General features: G+C 31.5%; 1 long non-coding RNA gene across 1 annotated transcript; it reads left to right on the forward strand.

Annotated features, from left to right (window-relative positions):
• LOC136980967 (uncharacterized) lies at nt 1-25,226 on the forward strand. Its single transcript, XR_010881631.1, has 3 exons — nt 1-97; nt 19,317-19,422; nt 23,297-25,226. It is a non-coding gene; the product is annotated as an uncharacterized lncRNA (long non-coding RNA).
• The last annotated feature ends 505 nt before the right edge of the window (nt 25,227-25,731 follow it).

Consider the following 25,731-nt stretch of genomic DNA (forward strand, 5'->3'; position numbering starts at 1 on the left):
TGCCAGCCAATAGAGCGATGGAGTAAAGTGAGCTCGGTTTATCACGTGCACCTAGTCTTCTTTGTCGTCCGTCCCCTACAGTAGGTGTTTGCATCAGGTATGTAACGTTTGCCTTAATTATTATTGTTGTCAACATCACAATAAGTAAACAAAAAGTTGAAATTTCCAACTTAGAAAATCCATTACAGGCAATGTGCATGCTACTCAAACTATTCGCTTTATAAATGCGTATATTAACTTGGAATGATTTTCATTCATTCTAACCTACAGTACATAAACATCTTCCTAAATCATAACAATTATTCAATTAATCAGTTTACTATTTAGATTTCCTTTAAAAGTTTAACGACTAGTTAATAGCATTACGATTGATAGCAATTTTAATTTCAGATAAACATCATTGAAAACTGCTGTGAATTTTTACAATCTATAAACCATCTTTCGTAGCTGAAATCGAATAAAAAAAGTAAAATTGAGGGTCTAGTTCCCCCCATTTACCGCATAAGTTCTCTTCTGGAAAGAATGATGCTAGAAGAGATGTGATTTTAACTTCTTATTTAGATAAACAAACTGGAATAATGTGCTTTTGTATATACGAGTGTACATTTATATGCAATTTTTTATCCTTTAAGAGCTGTCAAATTTTTAAATATACTATTTAAATTTTCAAACATTTACACCTGGGATCATCCACTAACAGAAAGCAGTAGTAACAGTCTGGTGACAATCGGAAATATAATGTCAAGGTGTGACAGTGATTTATACACACTTCAGTAACCTATGCTCCTTTGGGCTGTATTGCGAATGTTTATTTGTTAAAACACCATCTGTTTCTCACTTTCCTTCATTCTCTTTGTTCAGTCAAGTCAACTAGACCGTCTCTAATTTTAGACATGGTACAACAGACGATTGCAATTGTTTGATGTGAGACTAGCGTAAGTAATGAGGCCCTATACAAGTATTGTTTACAAGCTTCACTTTGACTAAGTTAGCAACAAGTCAACGTGACAGAAGACACGAACAAATTTTAGTCATTTAAATTAGTTAATTATTGATAAAATAGCTTTTGTATCTTACTGTCTGATGCTAATAAATGAACTTGGGGTAAGATATAAGAAACAAATACTTTTACACATTAATTATGTTAGCTATTTTATTAATGTGGTAGCAGCATATAATAGTAATTATTATTAAACTTAAAATTTCTTTAGTGTTTAAGACATAATTCTCAATATTTTTACTTAAAAAAAAAAATATTATGTTTTTGCACAAAATCATTTAAATTAAATAAATTTTAATAGAACCGAGGATATATAAATTTAAATTTATCTTACGTTACATTTTACAGTGCTTATAAATCATAATTAAGCATTATTTTTTATGGTAGTGTTAGCATCTCGTTATATTTCACCGTTTATGACTCCGGATCCCGATTATAAGAGGAAAAATCTATAAATTTTTTTGTGACTGTATTTACCAAAAGTAATGAATATTTAATGTATAATCATTTAATTTTGGTGACATTTGATAATTCATAAAATGCACAATGTCACACGAATATTTAATATAAGAAGTTTTGGCTTGTATCGAAATTAAACTTCAGTTGCGAATACGAGATAGGCCACGACGTATAAAATTTAGATTTTTCTAATAATATTACTCTATATAAAAAAAAAATTTATACGGAGTATTATTACAAAAATCTACATTTTATAAAGTGTAGCTTCACTATTACCGTATCCTTCTCCATATAAATTTTTTAAATGCTTTAGTAAATATACTGTATAACTTTTAATACGTTAACTCTTATAATATTTGTCTCGATGCTTCAAATAAACAATTGGTATAAATATAGATTACAAATATTAATATAATATAGAAAATGACGTTTCAATTTACCTTAAGGTATTCGAGTTAAAAGCTGAAATTTATCTTCGAAATAGGGGAAAAAATTCAAAGATTTTTTAATATAAGTCTGATTCTATTATATAAAAGATTATGTTGATAGATATTATTTAAGATACTTACGTAAACAATATGCTGTAAATATCTCTTTCATGCTTACATAGGTCTTATAGACTACATATATAGGATATAAAGTCTATATAAGCGTTTATAAGGCCTATTATATATATTTATTCTAACTTAAAATACTTTTAAATATGTGCCAGTTTGTTTTATAATCTCTAATAACAAATGTTTTATATATTTTTTGAATTATAACATAATATCCATAATGTAGCTATATTGATTAAGCATGTAAGTAGACCTTTTTGATGTGCAGAAATGTAAGAATAATTATTCAAAATAAAAACTTAAATCGTGTATACACGACGAAAAATAGCCTATAAACTGGTTTAAGTAGAATGGCTGCAGCTCAATTAATGTAGGCCTGTTAGAAGTCGAACATGAAAAACTTTTATGCACTGATACAGTACGTTTGGGTTATTTTCACCATATTTATGGCGGATATCTAAATCGAAATATCTGTAGGAAGGAGGGAGATAACCGTAACATCCGTATTAAAACTCCCCACTAATAATACTACAGGCCTCCTATTCTACCCACAAGAACTAACTAGTGAAATGACTAAGCCGAAGTAAGCCAAAATCAATCGATATGTGAAATCAAGCTTGTAACCAAGTTAGCTGCCTCCTAATTCATATTAGTAGCAGTTCTTTCGTGCTTTTTAACCATATTACAACCATTAACCGATTTATAACTTTTGCACAAATTAAGTTATTATGCAAATTTTGATGCAAAATGAATTTTGATCATTTTATTAATAAATTGTTTAACGAATTAAACTTATAGGATACCGTTCTATTGTCGTAAAGCAAAATGCCGCTCTAGTATTAACTATAATTCGATTTCTGTCTATCCAGTACGGGATATTGAGTTCTAGTCTTTGTCTTTCAGTTATTAAACCTCTTAAATTGATGCTATACGGTTAAATTCATAATTTAGATTAATTAGCTTTCTTTTATCGTTCGAATTTCACTTTCTTATGACAAGCGCTCGGGAAAAAATTTATAGGAAGTATTCGATTTAGAGCTCTCGTGCTTATGGAACTTTTCCTAGAAAAATATTTCTTCGATGAGTCGTCTTAAACCTCTATCAAAAACTTTTATTTTTCTCTTCATTTTCTTTTCTCAGTCGAATTGTGTTTCATTTTTTCCGCTTCTCAATTCAATATATCAGTTTTTTAAAGTTATTCATAGGCTGTGTGATAAATAAGATTCTAATCACCTGGCGCGTTATCCTATGAGCAAAGAGGTCCCCTGTCGATGGGGGCTCGGGCAATTACCAAACCGATCTTTTATAAGAAAAGATTTCCCAAAAAAAATTCTCCCTCAACTGTACACGGGGACACACTAATTCAAATTTGCCTGGGCCCCACCAAGCTATAACGCGCTAATGCTAATCATTAACAAAACTATTAATGCACTAGTTAATATCTTCTAACTTGGATTCATGATATTTCTTTCCAATAATTGTATATTAATACGAAAAATTTTAAAACCTGCTCTGTTTAAATTCTATTCTTTCCTACTATAAGTTTGAAATTTCCGTATTTTTTTTTGTGGTTGTTAAACAAGGATAAAATGAATTTGAAGAGAGATTTTATACGAGAAAACAAGCTATTTTATTTATTTTTTATTGAAGTTTGAATATTATAATTTAAGTTTATCGAAGATTTAAACTAATATCGAAATAATTAAGTCATAATTCTAAGTTAATTAAATTAAATAAATGAAAAAAGTGTTCTCTTAATTGCAACTTTAATAGCTTATGTATATGGCTTAAGTTAGATAGATTATTATTTAAAACCTTTTATTTATAATCGTTTGTGACAATGGAAAACTTTATCTTGTATTTTAATTAATATTATATTTTAAAATATTTTTTCTAATTGTTTTTTAAATGGAGAAACTAAAACTAAAGTTGGAGAAAGTTGTTTTGAATGCTTAATTTCTTTTTAAATTCACAAATTATTGTTAAAATGTGATAAAAATTCCACAAAATCTTGAAATTTCATTTAAATCTTACTGATTTTAATCATTTAAATTCAAAGAATTGGTAATTTAAACGTGCAATTACACGTCATTTGAGGAGTACAAATTTTCAGACTGTTTCTGTTTCGATGCTAGTTTATATGAAAGTAACGTAATGAATCAAACTTTTCAACTGTTTTATTGTAGTTTTATGTATAAATTTGCTACAAGGCCTGTCATTTACGTGCCATTCAACACTTTGGAAATGCCAGAGCGCGAAGCTGTACAACGGCTGGTACGAGAAGACGATAGGAATTAAGCTAGAAAGGGAACGAAACGGGGCCTATCTAAGGCCTTATGTCACATAAATGGAAAGGTTCATTTATTACTGGCCTAAATCAGATGGGTTGAAAGATTCTTGTTGACAGAAACATCCGCCGGAGGGAGCCACAGATGTTTGTGTGATGGGAGGGAGAGGGATGCAGGCAATGACTACAGGACTAGCTGAGACAAGTTCTTTTTGCCTAGTAAAAGTGGTTATTAGGATGAGAAGTGGAAATCGATTTCAGCTGCGGTTTTGTTAGTACAAAGCGAAATTACTCGTTTTGCCCGTGTTGTATTCCTGTAGAGATTTACATGTTCAATTCGTCGAGTTGTATGACTGCGAGGGATTTCTACAACTGTAAATATATATAAAGCGAATAGCGATTGTTTCCAGATTCAATTAACAGTTTCGAGAAGAGGTGAGAACTCCACATACGAACTTCTTTTTTCATATATTTTGAGAAGATTTCTCTTCTTTCCACCAGATGGGGTTTTGCCCGAGGATAAATTATTGAAGAGCAAATTTTTGAATGATGTTACTTCGGACCACTTGACTGAAAACTAATGAAGTCTACTTTTGAGATGAATAGGAAAGAATTATAACGAGGGAAATTGATAAGTGGATCTTGTTTTTCCTCCTCCTTTTTTGATCTTTAAATTCTTCTTTAAAGATTTGTTTTTGGTCGAGGAGATGATGAGAGGCATTTTGGCTGAAGGGGTCTTCGATGTTTAGTGTTTCGAGTGTACGATTCTCTCGCACAAGTAGTTCTAATTTAATAGTTGTTTATAAATAATTTTCATTTTGTTTTTTTGCTTCGATAAATTTGGAAATATCTCTTTCAAACATGCCAATTATTACCACTCTTCACACGGGTCTACATGTTGTTTAATGTCTCAATAGAACACGTGTCTTTAATTATCTTGACACTGATTCAGTTAAACAATACGTTTCTATAAGACACCGTTGTTTATTACTTGATGGTTGATTAATTTTTCTAGAAATTTGGTTGGATTGAGTTCCGTAAACGGAAACAATTCGCCAATGTTGAAATGCTACTTTTCAATAAAGTTTGGCAAATGTGTATTGTGAAAAACCTTAATAACAGGTAATAAAACTCTTATAAATTATATTTACAATGTTAAATTTTACAGGACACGAGTGTAATTTATGAAAAAAAAATCTTGCGAGCCAAGAGATCCATTGCTTGGAAACTAATGAACTTTGACATTAAAACAAAATAATTGATTTTTAAATATTTATTAATTTATTTGTATAATTCAACTGTTTTTACATGTGTAAATTATAAATTTAAGTTATTAAAATTACAGAAATTTCAATTATTATTATTATTAATCTATATTACATAATTTGATAACCACTGCCCTAATAATTATCCCTTATCAAGATAATTAATATCCCTTATACATAATTAAATGATCTGATTGTTTAATGTTAATTTAATACGAATTTTTGACTGTAATATCGAGTAACTTCCATGATACAGAACAAGTACAGATCTAAAATATTGGGAAACTTGTAAGGATACGTACCGTTGTTTTTACTCGTTAATTCGTAGTCACGATATCTTCAAGTTATTAATAGTATCAAAACCGAAGTTGTTTACTTTAAAATGCTATTTATTAAAGTTATTATTAATGTTTGAATAATGGAATATTTTCGTATCTAAGTTTTCTTCTGAAAAATCCCACGTTAAAACTTCAAGTTATACAGATGAATAGAGTTGTGTTAGAAGCTTTTGTCGAAAGTCTGAACAAAATGTGAGGACACGTGACATTTTGCATATGTTCCTCTTAGAGGAAAATCTAATTTTGAACAGATTCTAATCAAAAACTTGTAAAAATAAACTTAATTAAATCCATAATTTGGAATTAAGAGCTCTAAGTCTATATCGTAACTTAACTGGGAAAAGGAGGTAAGAGGAAACATTTCATCAAAAATAAAATTAATATTCAGTCAGATTTTAAGCGCATAATTATTAAAAAAATCCCCAAAGTGTTAAATAAACAGAAACTTTACGAGGGTGCTTATAAAAATCTCTTTTCTAGTGTCGAGGAGAGAAATCTGTTAAGAAGTAGTTGGATAAAGCAGCGGCCAAATCAACCGTGCCACCCCCTCTAGTCGCATTTACCTGTCGAGATTTACTATAGCCGTAAAAAAGCAACAAATACTTTTGAAGGGAACGGGGGAAGAAATAGGGAAAAACGGTTTTTCCCTCCTTCTCTTACGGATCGGTATATCGGGCATGATGAATATTGTCTAGCTCATAACGGTAAATAGTTTTATGTGGCTTGCACCGTAAAGTCTGATGAGGTTTGTACGTAGAGTTTACACGTTTCTTTGAACCCGGTCGGGTCATAATAGTTGCCATTTCTTCCCCTTGTCGCACTATTTCCCTGTAACCTTTAAGTTAGAGGCGAAATGGACCGAGCATTATTCCTCGAGTCCGGCAAAAAGGGGACATTACGATCGTCAACTTATGTCACGTGACACACCCAGGGTCCTGTAGGTTCACTGGTGCGAAATGTCAGGCCCCAGTTTAGAAAGGTGGTCCTGTCACAACTTGATACCGGGGGGAGGGGGAAAAATCGATTTTTGAGCGTATCGGAAATCTGGTGGTTGCACTGGTGCCCTGTTGACTATGTAACAGTAAGCCTTGGGTTTTTTTCTTCCCTACAAGTGATATCTCTAGCACTAGCTACACCTCTGAGCTGCCAAAATCTCATATTTGGGATCGAAAAGTAATGCCAATTTTATACAAGAAGACCGGAGATCGGAAACATTTTCCCCCTTCTTTCTGTTTCAACTTCTGATTTCTTTTTATATTTATTTTTATTTCACTCGTTTCTTGGGCTTAGAAATTAAAATGAAATAAAACAAAATATAAAAGAAGAAATTTTTTCCTTATATATCAAAACCGAGAAAAATATTGGCAAATATTTATTCTATGATCGATTTACGAAGATGCTCGGAAAAAAAGAAAGAAAATAACAATAATAAAATAAAATAAAAATGTATCGCTTTTTCCTTATTGGTTAACTTCCATCACGTGCTTAATCCTACTATAAAAAATGAGATTTTGCAAGCTCTATTCTTATTGGTCAAACACTATCCGATGATGCAGATTACTTCAGCCTCTTTCGACCTTTGTAACACGATTAATCATAGGGACGTAGACTGGAAAAGCGAAAACTTCCGCGTCACACAACGTCACTTAGTTTACTACTTATTTTATATAACGGTAAACTTTTTCTTTGTTTTTTTTTATTAATTCGTAGCTACTGTCAGTCGTCTTAAAATCCAGGCTATGATATATGATGACTACATTTAGCTCCTTCGAGCGGATCCCCCGAGTAGAAAAGACAAAACCGATACAGCGAGCCAAAAATTTCGAACGGATAGTTGAATATGTCAAGTGTTTCCTTCTCTGATTGGCAAAGACAACTAAAATCAAAAGAGGGAAAAAAGACCTCCCTTCTCTGATTATTTTTAGTTTGACGCAAAGAGTCGTACAACTACAAGAATTGGTACAAACTTATCTAGTAGTATTGTTTAGTCATTATTCTTTAATTGTTTTCGAATTAATAAAAATACATTCTAATTATCTACATTCTTGATCAGTTAAGGTATTATTTTCTTGCCAAAATATCCTTACGCTGTTGAATTAAATCTTTGTTTCCTCATGGGAATAAGAGGGAGGTGGGCTATATGTGCTCCTAACAATATAACAATGTCGGTAGGCGCCGACTTAACCTACTATAACGTGTGTGTGTGTGAGGCCAGGTTAGGGAATGTAACTCTATTCACAACTAGGCAAAAACCGATGGGGATGACTGTTATCTTGGTTTTCTTTAATGACTTAAATATATGACGTTATTACAGATTTAAAGGAAGGTTATATTAGAAATCGTATAGTTTTGCGCACAGTTCGAATTCAACGTTTGAACTTTGAACTCGATGGAGGCCTATAATAATTGTTATTTGTAGACAAAATTCGAATGCTTATCGACTTTAGAATCGTGAGATTTTCGCCAGGATAATGTGAATTTTTTAATGGAATATTTTGTTTTTTTTTTTTTAAGTTTTTTAAGTGGATAGGGTAAATTTTTACTTTCAGATTATTTTCGGAAGGGAGGGCTAATTTTTCAAGGGTAAAGTTTTCCCTCCATCTTCAGAATTGATTATTATTAATATAATTTATTAATTTTTTTTCAAAAAAATATGTTTCGAGTAGAGACTAATAAACATTAACCTGTCGTTTAAACGTGTTTTTTTTATACTTTATTTTTTCTGCTCATTAACGTTGTTCGAAAACTATTAATATAAAAAATTGCCTACCTAATATGCCATAGAAAAACTAGATTTCCGAACTGATTAAGGATAAGAAATATTTCTTATTTTAATCATAATTAAGCCATCCTTTAACGTTCTTCTTTAAAAGACTGTTTGTTAAGCTATCCTGTCGGAAGTGTAGGAAAAGTGATGAAGGGAATTATGTATAAGATGTTAGAGTTTCCCGCATGAGTTGCCTTTTGGAATGAAACTTGGAGGACAACTTTGTGTTTGCAGTTGTGACGGACAAAAGAGTAGAGAGAAATCTCTCCTATGACTCGCTTGTGTCAGTAACGCAGCCAAACGTAACATCTGCCTGGCTTGTTATATGTTAGATAGAAATCGTTGACACTTCAATAGCACTTAATCAGTTATTTTTATTACTACTTTTTATATTGACACTATGGTTATACTCTAATTACCTCTTTTTCCCCCTTTCTTTTTTCGAAATCGGTTGAAGAAGAGCCAGGTTTTAATCAGGTGTAACTTACAAAAAATATTAAAAATCCTATATAAAGATACAAAATGTAATTTTAGAGTACAAACGCCTATAATTTAAAACTTAAGTTAGAATCAATTTTAAAAGCAGAAACATTCGACACGCCACTCACATGTCAACCTTTGCCAAATTTAGTACATATTTAAAAATACATAACAGGAAGGCCGATACGGTGGCTAATTCTTTGATCTCCTTTAAAAAATTGCTTAAAAATCTTTAATACTTAGCATTTTTCCTAAAATAAAACTGCTTTTCTCTTACAACTCGCGTTCTATATTAAAGATCGATTTTTTTTAACCTTCGTATTATTTTTTTTTAAATTCTAAATATATTCGAGTTATAACGAATAAACAAATGTATTTATAAGTTGCATTGAAAGTTGCAGATTAGTTGTGTTGTAAGAGTTAAAAGGAGAAAGAGTAAAATATGAGAATCCTAACACAACAGACAACAGAGACCAAAGATAATTGGAACAACGACCAGGTGCTGGACCCAAGACGTAATGACGGTACCCTAAAGGTAAAAGCAACCGAACTGACCCAGGTCCGATTGATAATTTTTTATCTACTTGAGGCAGAAATCGTTAACAAGTCGTATTACTGCAGGCAATTTCGTTTGCTGTGTCATATAGGGATTCATTTGTACAGTAGGGATTTTCTTGTACTAAGTTATGGCTTCTCCAAAATAATAAGTTACTTTTCGTCCTAAAAAAGTACAAAAATAACTTCGTGCCATATATAAATGTTACCTTTTTTTAAATGTAAATAATCTATTTAAATTAGTGTCTTTAAAAAAAAGCGGTACGAGCGAGTCGTGGGTGTTTAGAATTGGTGTCTTTCCCGAATGACACATATGTTTACCTTAAAGATAGAATTGCAGGGGGTCCACGATTCAATTTTATTGATATCAATATCTTGCATAAGTTTGGAAGTTGATGGAGATTTGGTAGAACATATCTTACTAACAGGCTTAGTAGCTTCCAAGTTGATATTGAATGGTTTCCTTGCATTGATCTGGGTCAGTAAGCTCGTTTTTATGTTCTCTTTATCTTTTGTCTCAATCAGGTGACTTAAATCAATACAATCTTAAATTTTTAATGTTTATATCTGTTTATATATATATATAAATATTTTAATTACAAATATAGAATAAGAGTAACTGTTATTAACTTTCTCGTGTTTTCAGATGTCATCCACCCCTCTTTATTATTGAAAAGATTTAATTTTTAAGTAAAATCTGTTGTTAAACTATTAACCACGAATTAATTACGATCATTATAAAGTTTCTAAGGGGAAAGAAGCAGAAACGGATCATCAATAGTAGATCAAAAAGTAGCACTAGAACTAATATCAGGTAACGTAACGGATAGAAAATTAAATTATATAACATTTATACTGGCGGGGAAGGCATGGAAAAACCATTTAATGGAAACAAGGGATTTCCCAAAGAGTAGGGGGACCAGTAAATTTTTAAATCCGCCTTTTGGGATTTATAAATGTAAGTGTCGACTTTAGAAGAGAGATATTATAAATGGCGAATGCTAGATTTCCATATACGATTGTTCATTTACTTTAAAATACCTAGAAGGCAAGAATCGTGACCGACTGAATGGTCCAGCTACGAAGCTGAAGTGGGTTAATCACAATATCCCACCCTCTCTCTCATGGGTTGGGGGATATCGGGGCAAAAAAATCGATTTCTGTAAAACAGACTCCGTGTCGCAAATAGTTGTTAAAGGTTGGTAGGGGGAGATAGTATGTTTCCCCCACAGCAAACAAAGCTAGCACTTAGTGTATTGTTTAAAAATGCATGAGAGTCTGAAAAGGTGAATCAAGTGGGGGAGATGTGGATTTTTTTTCCTTCTTTCAATTTCTTCACTCTCACCCCCTCTTATCCGACTTTATTTTTTTAACCTTAGAAACGTCAACAGTAAAGTAAAAGTAGCCGATTCTAGCCAAATAGTCCGTATGATATTTATTGAAATTTTTGAGTCCATTTGGAGTGGGAAAAAGTCTTAACTCAGCGTTTAGCAGATAATGAAGTGAAGTTGAGATCTTTAACTCCACTTCTGTCGGTAACTAATATTAGACCTCATATCTGTAAAAGGTTTGGTAATACGAGCTTTAAGAGTTTTGCTTATCTACTTACTGTACTATGTGTTATGAAGTATTTTGTTTTTCTCCTCTGCAGCTGTTCCTTTCTACCTGATTCTTCTCGCATCCTGGCGCTATCAAAATTTTGGCAATTTTTAAAGTGAGAATCAAATAGTAAAGCCCACAATATTATTTTCATTTGGGCTATTTTCGCTTACTTATAAACTAATTAAGCTCAACTTTCACACGATTTTTAGATCAAATCGTGTTTGGAGAAGATCTACTTTGGAATTTCCTCCATAAATTCAATCCCCGACTCGACATCCAAACGTTAATCTAGTTTCATCTTTCTTTATTTAAATTTTCGTTCAAAGTTTCCTTTTCGCTTCGCTGTTCTCTAACAGAGCTTCGACCGGACGAATATTTAAAAAGAATAAATCTTCGCTTTCGTCTCATCTGCCAGCTTTATTTTGGATAAAAGATAAATTTGTTCTGGTGTGAATTCAAATTTTGGGCTAAAAATATCTCGTGTAATATTAGTTATGAGAAATTAAAGTCAACTTTTCCACGTTTAATCGTTTGATATTTAAATGAATAGTTTAAGTGATCGAAAATATCTACCAACCAGGTTTCGTGGGGCCCAGACAAATTTGAAGTAGGACCCCCATGTACAGTTCAGACATTTTTCTTCGAGGGAATTTTTAAGGGAAATATATATTTCTTTTTTTTTTATAACAGATTGGTTTGAGGCCTCTGTTGGTGGAGGCCTCCCTTTTTCCGTAGGATAACGCGCCACTGCTACTAATGTATTTTACTCCAGAAATAGGCTTAAAAAGCATATGTTTACTCGAGTTTAGACCGTCGAAAATCCATTTTGTAGCCGTATCTATCTAACTTTATCTGAGTTACCCTAAAGAATTGATGCGTAATTAATCTGAAGATGAAAATGGCGCAGATGGAAGCGGATGACGTTTTATCTTATTCATCTCTCATTCCAACTATTGTCATTAAACTGCTTCCGAACCGATTCTTTACCCGCGTAATTTTAGCTCCGGGCTACATTTTGTTAATTTTTTGCTGAAAGTATACTGTTTCTTCTCGGCGATCCGTCGGCGATAGAAGAGCTCCGTCCCCCTTTTTTTGTTTTTTCTCTTCTTCTTATTGAAGATTTTTTTTTGTCTTACTCGGTGCTTTTCCTCTACAGGACTCGCAGGCAGATTGAAAAGTGTCAAGTTAAGATATTTTCACTGGAAGATTTTAACTCCGTACTAAAATACATCCTGATTTTTCATGAGAAACAAATTCTACAAAATAAAATTATTGAAAATTCGAATAACGTCAGAAGGGGGAGGAAAAAAAAAAAAAAAACTGCGATCGAAAACACTTCAGTGTAATTGTCGAATTACAAAGCTGTTACCCAGTTTTTGGTCCTCAAATTCGACTTCTATCGAATGTTTAGTGTTTTTAAGCAATTAAATTCCAGTTGTTGACGTTTTGCGAATATCTTCAAACCTCTTTTGAAAGGAAAATGCTCATTGATTGCGTGTTATGGGTTATTTAAATGTAAAAGACGTTTTCTTTCGTGAGAGCTCTTATACATAATGGTTAACTCACCTGTTTTCTACAGCCGAAGCGTGATTCAAAAACGAATGGATTCTTGCGTGGTATATGAACCTTATTCATACAAAGAAAATTTAATTTTAGACATTTTACTTAGAGATGATGATTAATGACTAGTTGATCTAAAAGAAGAACAAAAAAAGAAATTAAAATAAATAAAAACTTCCTTATGGTTTTTACATATAAAACACGTTCCATTAATTATATATAAAGTTACGTTTCTTATAAAAGAAAATATCTTAAAGATATTTGCCGAGATAAAAAGGCAGTTTTGATTTTATCTACCAGTAAAAGTGGACAATTTAGATTCATAATTGCCTTCTTAGCCTAGTTTTCTGTATAGAAGCATGACTTAAACACACAAGATAATCCTGTTTGGGAGTATCGCATCTCTTTAAGAAACTTGGATTTGTTTGGTCAGTTTAAACGAATTTTGTGACTAATAAATCGATCGATAATGCTTCCAATTTAACAATTACCTCTATTAAAATGTAATATAAGCGTATATCTTTCGAAATATTTTGTATATCCTTAATAATTTTATTGTAAATTAACATTTTAAACGAGACTTCTATGACTTAAAACGCAAATTTTTAAGCCAGATTAACTAAGTGTAGAATAATTAGACTTGTAAGCTAGTTATTTGTAATATTTTGTAAGAGAAATGTAAATGTAGATTAGTTATCGTCATTACTATGTAAATATTATTTATTATAACATTAAGTTACATATCTTAGTAGTTATGAGTGTTTGATAGAAGGTAATTGTTAAAGTATAAACGGTGGCTTTAAAAAGTAATTTAAACTCAAACACTCCCTTTAAATTGACTTAGGACATCATAAACTACAATTAAGATATTAATAATGATTAATTATTTAATTAAATTTAGCGTAATTTTATATTAAATAAGCAAAACGAGTACTACAATTTCATCTAACGAGAACGGACTTTTAAAAACAAAACTTTATATTTTAAAATTGCCACTTGATATATTAAACCTTTTTTTACTCTTATTTTATAGTTTTAAAATTAAAAAAATTTTTATCGAAATTAATTTCTTTTATGTATATTTTTAACGCGAAACAAATCAGATGTTGATTGAAACGTAAGCTGGTAAATTATTCTATGTTCAGGTATGAATATAGTCAAAATTCGAAAAATTCTCTATATTTTATGCCTGGAAAAGAAACTTTAAAATCGTTATCGATTTACCAATTCAGAATCAAAAATCTAAATTGTCATTTTATGCCTAAATTTAAATAAAATTTGCAATTTCATCTCCTGTTTCCGCTTAAAATACATAAATATCATTCATTTAAAAATCCTAAATTATATATAAAACGTGGAAGACGTGTTTATTTAGAATAAAATGGAGTAAAATAACTTTTTTCCTTTTCTTTTTTCTCTCGCTAAAGCAGTCAAAATGATTAATTTATTATTGACGGATATCCGTTAAGTAGATTCATAGTTACTTCTCATATCATAAGCACTCGAACGATGTTGAATGGAAGAGACTTTCGTTGAAGCGAAAGAAACGACTGACATCGTTGATTTACACCAAAAAAGACTGACAAAGAATGATAGGAAAACGCCGCGATACTAGACATAGGTATTTATCAAACGTGCCTGGAGATTGTTGAAGAAGTAAAGTATGCGAATGTGTACTCAAGTAATGAGAGCAATGGCTGCCAACGAGATATATCACCTTTAGCTAAGGTGGAATTACACCACTGTTGCTGTCACTCATATCATTGGCACATTTTCATAGTAACAATGGAACCGTTTCAGGAATAGGAAATCGACAGTCTTAAAACAAAAGCCGCCATTTTTGAAACTAATTACAATAGGAATTATATTTGACGCCATTTTGACTCGCAACTAATGACGTATCGAAAGACACATTATAGAGCGCTATTTAGGGAATTCCTTGATAAGATTACAAAGAATCCGATTTCTTTATTTTTTCTTTTAAAATTTAGTTATTTAAAACAACGAAAAAAGTCCTTTTACTGTAAAGGCAATGTGGAAAAGTTTACTATTGATAGACACTAAGAGAAACATTGCGCCAATTTTCCGAATGTATTAAAAAATAAAAAATACCCTACCTGACAGCTGCATGCGATTTATTTTTAAGTACGAAGCGTTAATTAGCCGAATTAAAGCTTCATATTTTAGCAATTTTAGACATAAGTAGGGCAGAAGCCATTACGTAATGTTTTACTCGTGTGGCATCTTCCCTTCATTCTCTCCCTTGTCTCCAGACAAGCCCCCTTTACAGGGGCTTACGTGTGATAGAACTCAATAGAAAAAACAGGAGATGAAACAAATAAGCTTATAAGTAATTTATGAAAAATTTTAGACAGTTATAATCAGTAAAGTAATAGATGTGTATATGCTACACGCGAATCAAATTAGGCTAATGGAGAATTTTTAAAGATGTAAAAAAGTCGATTAAATCAATTTTATGAAAGTTTCTTATAAAATTTGAAAGTAGTTTTCTATTAATGGCGGCGTAGAGGGATAAAGTGACCACTTTTAAAACTTGGCCACTCACGTTTATTACGTACACCATAACGAAACAATGTCCAAACCCATTATCTACCATTCCAACTAATGGTTCTACATTTAAGGCTTATCGCCTCGAGCCGTATTTGGTACAGTACCTCAGTCCTTCTATCCGATCGGAACCCTTAAGAAGTGAGCGACGATGAATATCTTTTCTTAACTGTCTTGAAAAAGTCAAATTATGAGGAAGAAAATCGTGTCATTTTTCTCTTTAACCGCTTCAAAAATCTTATCCCCTTCCCTGTAATATGTCTAATTACATTCCCTCCCACATTAATTATTATAGAATTAAATAGCATTCGTTTAATTAAACTATCGTGTTTTTTTTAGTAAGAATTAATCTCGTGATTCGGAAATTTCGCCTCATCGTGTAAATGGGATAGAAAACCACGTCACGTTATAGTTCGTGACGTGACGTCATAACTCAGTGGTCATGCTGTAATGAGTTGCTACGTGAAACACATTGAAAGCGTGTCTCGTCGATTGACATCGAGACTGTGTGATTGCTTAAAAATGCTCTCGATAAACAAAATCTTTATTTTATTTTTGCTAGACGATCACGAAATATTTTTAACGACATATTTACGTTTTGTAGGCCTTTCAACCCAGTAATTGCACGCTACAAAACACATTTTAGTTTAATTCTTCCAAAACAAAATTAATTATTTCAGCTTTAAGATATCAGAATTTATTTGCTTTAAATATTTTATTAAATGATATATAACAAGTTAATTTATTTTATGATTTAATGAATATCTGTGTACAGTATCTTACAGCTAGAGGGAGATTAATTTAGAAGTTAAGTGAAAAGTACTATAACTTGAATGTATGTGATATAATTTAACTTTAATTAAAAACCATATTTTATTAAATTAAATATATTTATTTGTATATTACCTATATTTACTACCCTTTCATTTTTTTAATGGATATATTTTTTGTATTTTTAACAAAGGAAACTCACTCATACCACTTTCCCACTCACCGTTTCAATTAATAAATGTTTGCATTTTCATAACTTTTATGGAATTTTTAATGTAGAAGTTAATTAAAACATGTTTATATTTGAATTCGGTGTATGTAAATCTGTTAAATCTTATAATTAAAGCTACAAGAGAGAGGTTTCTCTAGATCCGAACAACAGAAGAGCGATATGCAAAACTGGAAATCAACAGAAGAGAGAGATTTTTTTGTTTAATTTTTTTTATTTTTCATATCTATTTCGACATTTTGACCAGAAACGAAGTTTTCACGCTTCTTTTGATTTTCTATTTTCCATACTAAACGAATCCACGTTGACTTATGGTGACAAGGTCCGATAAAAAGTTGTCCTGTTTCTCTGTCTTTTTATCAGAACTCCGTCCCTTTTTTAATGTAGGGCGCCTATCCTATCACCCGACTGAACTATGTCTATTTGTCTAACTTTGGGGGACTGTTGAAATTTTTCTGGATGACAAGGTTTCTATTCCAGTCCTGTAACGGCACGAATTTATTTGAAACCTCTCTAGATAAAGAATTTCTTTTTTCTTCTTCTTTTTTTAAAAGAAAGGATTTTGTGTTATAAACTAAAGCTATACTGTATATATTTGTTATTAAATTTGTGTTTGTTGACCGGTTTAAAATTTTAGTGTATGAAGTGCTGATTCCGATCTCTGATGTATCGAGGAAACTACTTCCCTTCCAAAGTCAGTTATTTTACTAACTTAATTATTTAATTATAATAATAGTTTTAATTATATCTATACATATAATTAATATGTCAAAATTTCAAAAATAATAATGTACTTAGTTTCAGTTTAAAATAATATGAATTGTCTAATAAAAATCACCAAACACTTAGGCTATACACCATATAAACTATTAAGAGAGAAATTTTTTTTAAATTAATTATAAAATTATGCCAAAATACTTTCACATTGTAGATAATATTTTTTAAGATCATAAATAGATATTTTTTGGCTAGCACGATTTTGCGTGTGTATGTATGTTTATATATATAAATATAAGTTATAAATGTGAGTGTATACATACTAAATCGCCCTATATACTAAATTATCTCGTATGTATGTATATGAGCTAATACTGTACTATACTAAATTTGCGACGTGAGAACTTCGATACGACTTATTTAATGTTCAACGTTCCACTTAATCTGTCGAACAATGAGATCTTTATCTTTCCTCCAATCGTTTATTTATATTTAATTCCGAATAATAATAGAATTTTATGTTTTGTAAGAAATATCAGCTAAGTAGTTTATCTTTATGAAGTATTCACTAATTAATTAATAAAAACGTGATAGATTGATGCTATTTAAAATACTGTTAAACCCGTACTTGTATGGTTACGCACCGGAAAACGAATATGTCTATCAAGCTTCCTGTAATGTAGTATCGTAATATTAATTTATGTATTCTGTGGGGAACCATTTAGAGTTCCTAAGCTCCCTTTTTCCAATTCGCGTTATACATATAACGACTTTATCTCATTTAAGTAATCCAATTAGTTTACATTATATATCATCTTTACATTGACAGCGATTTAAACGGCCTATTAAGGTTTAGAGCATAATAATTATTCTAAATTTTATAAATGATATAGAAACACGATTAAATATGATACAACGAGTTAATTTTCGGTCAAAATTCTAAAATATTCTTACAAAAAATTAGCATTTGTTAATTAAGATAGTAATGTTTATTCTAACTCCATTGAAGATAAATCTTTACTTTTATAAATCGATTTAATCTCTTGATAAATCTATAAATAATTATCAATAAGTTAGTGAAATAGTTATAAACATTGCAAGTATCATTTCAATTCTTTCATATATATATATATATATATATATATTAAATCAAGATAAAAATAATAGGATCATTCGAAGTTTATACAGTTCCTTACCAAACAGAGTGATATATTTTATCTGTTTTCACAAAATCGATCTCTTTAAAACCTATCTTTTTCCATAAACCTCCAGAGGAAAATTAAAATGGTTGCCAAAGTACTTTTACGGTTGTAATAAAAAATAAAACTTTGAAACCGATAAGATATCGACCGTTGACTAACTACATATTTTACTTAATATTATAAGATTGAATTGCAATTACAGAAACAAACAAAGGAAAAGGAAAAAAAAAGTATTACCTGTTGTTTTCCTGGGCATAATCCAAGCTCAGGTAGTTTTGGAAGCCATCTTGACAACACGTGATTCTGCGACATATGTTGTGTAAAATTAGCACGTGTTGAGCCATCTGACGTCTTATTGTCAGCTGGCGCCTCAAAGGTGGCCAATGTCACGTCTAAGACAAAACTATCTGTTATATTCGATTGTGTGTTACAGAGGTTGGAGACGAAAATCTCTTTAAGTAATTCGCTTTAACCAATAATACATTTTATTGCATAGTGTTCATAAATAGAAAATACACGGTAATTAATTATATATTATCGTAAGTTTTGTAGAGCCAAACGTATTGATTAGTCAGTAGGATAACATTAAAAATACCCCCCAAAAAAAACTATATAAATTGATATTTTTGTGGTACTTTGTAGGAAGTTTTATCGATTTTATCATTTCAATTTACTACACATAAATATTTAGGCCTATTAGTATGTTCGGTAATATCATAAATAAAAAATATATAGAATTTTTGTATGCATTTATAAAGCCTATAAATAATAATGCGAGTGCATTATTATTATTTGTGGAGTAAACATTGCCGACGATTAAATCAAAAATACGTTCCTAGTACATGAATTTGATTAGTGGAAAGCGTTAATAAATCATATATTATGAGTTTAAACTGATAATTATATTATTTGTGCAGAAATATTTTATGAAATATTATTAAAATTCTTTATCTGCGCAGTTAAACATCAAGCCAACAAAAGCCATTCTTCACACTAAGGAGTAAAGTAGGCAGTATATTGTGTCACTAGCTCACAACCCAGAGAAATTTCTTGACCTATTGCACAGTAAGATCTTTATCTACTTTCTCTATTTCCTGAGATTTTATTCTTTTTTCCCGTTACTTCAAGTGAAATATAGCATTCTAGATATGCATGCAAGTAAACAACTTTAAAGGACATATTCTATTCTTCCATCATTCCAGAGCCAACTTTTGGAACTTGACAAGAAATATTGTTTTGCAGTAGAATTTATTTGTAAAATTCTTTTAAAAATTTATAAGCGGGGTTATATACTTAATTTTACAAGTGTTTATATGGCATCCGTAATAGCCCGAAGTAATTAATATCTACTTTAAAATTGTCACGTATGTGCAATTGTGAACAAGATGCGACGCCATTAAGAGAACATACATACCTTAACATTGGAATGTATAATGTGCGTTTCTGTAAAGAATCAAGTGTTTGTGCCACAAAACATTCCGTGCCGTTATCTACTATATCAGGCACAACACAAATCTTCGCAGACATCGAGATAACATGCAATAGTGTCCATGCCTTCTCCTCATAACTGATTCGTCCCTCTTTGCAAACTTTTAACCATTACCAACTTCCCAACAACAAAAATTCGTCCGCCAAACTTTCTAATTGGTTAAAAATCCTCTTTTTATACAAAAATTCGGGCATGAAAAATAATGAAAGTCTTCATAAACCATGCAATTGAAGTCAATAAAACGCATTAAAAAGCGCAATTCCCTCCTCTTCCACAATTTTTTTTTTAAGTGGCAACTTTAAACAACTGAAATTAAACGAGTTTTATAAGTTTTCCAACTTCGAATTTTATTTTTTTTTCTTCCTAAAAGTTAGGTAAAATTCTATTTTAACGCTCGATTAGTTAATTTAAAGAGATTTGAAAATAGCAACCAATCACATCGAGAAAGAGGAATTCGGTGAAAGAATGCCGATTAGAACGGTAAGTGAAATACGTCAGAAGGTTTTCTGCGTGTAAACACAATTATCACGTGTAAAAGGTATAAAAATACTCGGTGCCGGCTGGCGATAATACATCAGGAGCCGACAGAGTCGGAATTTCTGTGGAGATGGTATCGGTAAAATGCCGACAAGCTCGCTGAAAGATCCTACAACGCCACCTAATGGGTATCGGCGATACTAAACATGCTCTTGTGTCTAAGCTATCAACGGCCCTTCTGTTAATAGCTTTTCATGACGACATTTTTTTCACTTGTTAGCGGTAATTGTCTCTTGTATCGCTATTATTTTCCTTTTTCCAACCTTTAATTCCTCTATTGTTTATCCCGTTTTTACTTTAATGCCTACACGAGACTTTTTACTGTCAGATTTTGTTGTATCGTTCGTCACTTAACACAACGCGCGTGTCCCCAGGTAGTCTTATAGTTAGTTTTAACTTCCACCTTTCGGATCACACGTAAACAACGAGGTGTGAAATCGAACCCGAACCCTTCCCTCTCACTCTTTTCTTTTTTTTTTTTAATTATTGAAAATCGTTGTAATATTATTATAACCATTATTACCGTTCTTATTGTGTTATGATTTTTCTTCATTCAATTTCCAAGTTTTCTCTGGAGAAAAATACAGTTGAAAGCGCTTTCGTTGACTCGACAAAACTAAAGAAATCTTTCTTCTATACTCATTTATTGTTGTCAATTTTTTACAGTCATTTTTAAAGAAAGAAAAAATTCAATTTCCTGGCCAGTTTATGGGGATAGATTAGGCGCACAATGAGTGCAGGATCAGATATTTCCGCTATCTGTGTCACGTGATCCGGATCGTGTCCTGAATTGTCTGATGTATTCCATCTCCAGATAACTTTCTAATATGTAAGGAAGTACTCCGTGATGTGAAAATCGTAACAAGAGACTGTAAAAGTAGAAATAATGTAATTGTTCTTTTAAAGTTACAACGTTAGTAACTTTTATTCTAAAACAAGTTCCACCAGTTTTTACTATTAAAAACTATTCAGAGACGTTTCTTACTTTAATCCTTAATCTGAAAGCTAATCCTCCAGTCAGCTATCGGAAAGTGTTTTTTTTTTTTTTTTCTTTTTCTTTCGAGACTATTGATTTTTATAATTTAAAAAATTATATTTCTGAAGTTTCTATTAGGTTTTGTTCTAAAATTTAGAAGACTTCGTAATCAGATAATTTAATTTTTTTAATAAAATAATATTAACCGAACAAAAAAATCCTTTCTTAATCTTGTTTCGCCATTTTAAGGGGGGGTATCAAGCTAAATATAGATGAAATTTACTTTAATTTTTATATTTTTATGGTTTAACAAGAGCGGTCGCATCTATACTTATGAGTAACCTCACTACTTTAGGACCCATTTAGCTGCAAAAATTTGAAGTTTATTTTTGTTTTATTTATGCAAAACACTTGATATAAAAGTGATATATGTCATCCCTCGCCTTATTTGGTATTACCATGTATTAATAAAAATAAATAAATAAAAATATAAGAGAGAGTTTGAAGTCACTCTGTCCAAAGCCTTGCTGGCACCCCTATCTGATCATACTGTTAAATATGCTATAATTTTTTTATAAGAATAATCTTTATTTTATTATTTATTCAGTTAAGTTGTTGAACTATGCAATATAAATATAATACAGAGAAAAATGGCATTCAGAATGAAAATCGAACTCGGATTCTTACTCTACCATTAACAATAATCGCTTGTCATCTCACACTACTCAGCCAATGTTATAGTGTTATACTGTATTTATATCTGATGTCACTAAGTTATCCCTACATTAAAGGTGAAGGCGCGAGAGGGTTCGAAAGTTGTTTATTTCCTTTTGTATTTAATTAAATCGGATTACGGCAGATAAAACAAACTCATTAACTATATACATATATATACTTTTTTTTCGAGTGAAGAAAGTGTGATCAGCAAATTTTATTCAATGAATATATTAATTAAAATATGGAGTGAGATATATGGTTAATGTATAGTGAATGACGAGACAAGCGTGTTGCCGGCAGCTGCCTACTACTGACACTTCAGCCATCTTGTGCTTATTCAGCCGAACTTTTCGGTTAGAAAACTTCGAAAAAAAGCTTCCGACGTCAACCGCAAGAGGCGCACCTGTCGGTACCATATCGGCACTAAATACTTTTTACTCAATTGAAATTAATTTAATCGGTTAATTTTAAAATTAAAACATTCAATTATAAATTTTTAAAGTATTAAACGCGTCACGTAATATTTTACGGCCGGCGAATTGAGAGTCTTTACGGGATTAACGTGGTGCCATCTGTTATTACGAAACACAAATTGCGGCTATCGCCTCTTTTTTTTTTTACGGGTCGGCGTTTGGCTCTGTGTATAAATAAGTTAATTAGGAATTTTTGTTTTAAGTTCCGACCGCAGTAAATTGCTTTAAGATAATTTCACTTATTCTAAAATTAACTACACTTATTCCTATTGTCGTCCTGCAAATTCTCCATTTGTCATTCATGTCGGCAGGTGTAGCGACACTTCCGGCTACTTTACCTCCCATAAATAGTTCCGCTTGTTCGAAAAACTATTTCGATCAGCGTCAAAGAAGACTCGGATGTGTTTGTTTCACTTCGTTTCGGTTGAAAAAAGAAAAAATAATCTCAGTAGCGCATGTACTGTACCATTGTCTAATTTTCAAAGATTTACGACTGAAAAGAAGAAAAAAAAAATTAAATTACAAGAAAGAATACGCTCAACTTATCCGAAATGTTTACCGACAATGAATAATGTACCTCAAAGCTTTATAAAATTAAATTTAAAATTTTAATTTCCCTATATGTTTTCTTTTAAAACGTATTAAATAAAGCTTAATATTCCTTACATTTAAATGTGTGAAATAAGGCTGTAAAATGTTAAAAAATATATATATATACATAAAATTAAATTGTAATATTTTTTACAGATGCAGAGGCAATTAAACGTCTACGGGTCGTCTGTCGAATTATATAAATGGCAAAGACTGCAGCAATCCTCTTATTAGTAAGTATGGCAAGTCAAAGAACCCATAAAAAAATAAGTTTCTGTTAAAAGAAATTACGAGATGACACATGTATAGATGAAAAATTACACGCTTTATCCGATATATACATAGTGTTCATCATTAATACAGCTAGCAAGATGAGATATAATAATTTAAGAAGGTTTTTGTTTGATAAAATAGGACCTGTGGAGAAGAAAGAAAATAAAAGCCATTTCTGAGGAGACAAGTTATTATATGAAACTAAAAGTATTTTGAGAATTATGTCCGAGATTATCACTAGGAAGGACGGTGGACAATACGGCAGAGTTGTGGACCATGAATGACAGACAGTTGTCCGGTCCATCGCAGTATAACGGAGAAAGAAACAATGAGGGTTATCCCATCCCGCTGGTCGGTTAGAGTAGCCAGGAGGAAAAACCTTCGACCTAATCCGAACGATGGAGTGGTATGTCAGGCGGAAGACTGCCGCCAACGACCTTATGGATATCCCATAAAATCACAACGATGTACGCAGTGTAATCCCTGTAATACTGTTCAGGATGACATACAGTGTCTAGCCGGTAAGCTGGCTGGCTTTACCAAGTCGGGCCATTGGTCCCGTTACAGAAGAACTCCAACTCGACATATTAGCCGTATTTCTGGCAGAAAACTGTGCGATATTTAAACAACCGGACCGCCATATCCTTCATTCACCTTCGCTCCACTCTAAGTCCGTATCGGGCTCCTTCTGCCTTTAATGCTATACTTATTGTCTAAATGACTTGAGACAAATCGACCCTCTCTGATTCCACCTTTAAAATTAATACTTCGTTCGTGATCGATGAGATTCTTGACATTTTTTATTTTATTTTAAGAGGAAGTTTGTATTAAATTGTAGTCACTATTATATAAAACTATCACGTTTTTTAGTTTCTACAACACTAGATGTTTGATGGGTGCCGTCGGATGCCACAACGTTTATTCATTATGGAATCGGATGAGAGTAAACATTAGCGATTCCTTTACCTAAGAGACAAGGTCATTTTCCTATTTATGAACTTATTAAGCTTCGGATCAGAGTGTTACGGGTTAAATATTGTAATAGCAGGTATTAATGCAAATGTCGTTTGTCAGACGCTCGACGTCACTCGATACGGACCAATGAGGCAAATGCTATTAAAAATGAGGATTTGGGATACAATTCTCCAAAGCCTCCCACCCGCGTGGATATTTACGAGTGAGATCACACCAACTAGGTCTAAAGCGGTCGTAAATAATGGGTACGCTCAAAAGCACGCGAAACCGCAATCGATTGTACGAGTTTAGTTTCGTTCCAGTTCTCTACCCGTTCTATAAATCCCCAGTTAGGACGGTTGACTTGTGTGGGTTTTTAAACTACCGTTAAACTTTCTCCCCCTTAACGTTCTGACAGTGGCCTGTGGTTGTAAAGTCTTATTATTACGTTGATGCCATTAAACGTCACAATATGTCACGGACGACTGTTTTTCCTCTTTGCCATCTGCACCATTGACTCACTGCTATCAAAAATATATATATATTTTTTTCTTCCTCTTCTTCCCCTTCGCGATTTTAGACTGGATAGAACTCTTATAATCAATAATTCACTGATGAGTTAAGTAGATGGTTTATGTTCTTAAAATGTGGGATGTCTTTGACAGAAATGGTTTTCAAATAATCTGAAAATCTTGGATATTCTTGTAATGATCACCAATCTGAAAGTGAGGATTTCCTACCGACTTTTTTTAAAGTAGTTTTGATCTAACTTTGAAAATTATAACTCTTCCTGCAAAAGAAAAATACTTCCAAATAATTGATCCAAAAAATTATTTTCATATTATTTTATGGATAATTTTAAAATTCTATAACCTAATCTTGGTTAAGAAAAATGAAAGATTACTAATTTAAAATATAAAGTTGTCTGTAAATTTTGCAAATAAATTCTTATTTATTTAATAATTTATTATGTAAATGAATAGGAAATTTTTCTATATTAACAGTGTAAGAAAATTTATATGAAAAATTCCATGCTTACGTAAAATTATAGATTCTTTGTAATATGCTTTGTGAAAATTTAATTTTCTACATATAGAAAAGTATCATTTATAACTTAAATATATTTTAACCCAAGATCATAAATTGTGTCTTGAAACAGAACATCTTACAATATATAAACAAAGAAGCCAGTTTGTAAAAATTAGTTTAGTAATATTTTGGTAATTAGAATTCCAATGCTTTTGTGAAAAAAAAACTTGTTTTGTTTCTTAACAAGGCAAGCATACCAGCAATGATAGTGGGCACAATAGTTTATCAATGTCCCAAATAACTAGACAATGTTGTGATGCTACTCTATAGATAAG

This window comes from Centruroides vittatus, unplaced genomic scaffold (genome assembly GCF_030686945.1).
Source record: "Centruroides vittatus isolate TY-2023 unplaced genomic scaffold, ASM3068694v2 contig_1162, whole genome shotgun sequence".
NCBI classification, from domain to species: Eukaryota; Metazoa; Arthropoda; class Arachnida; order Scorpiones; family Buthidae; genus Centruroides; species Centruroides vittatus.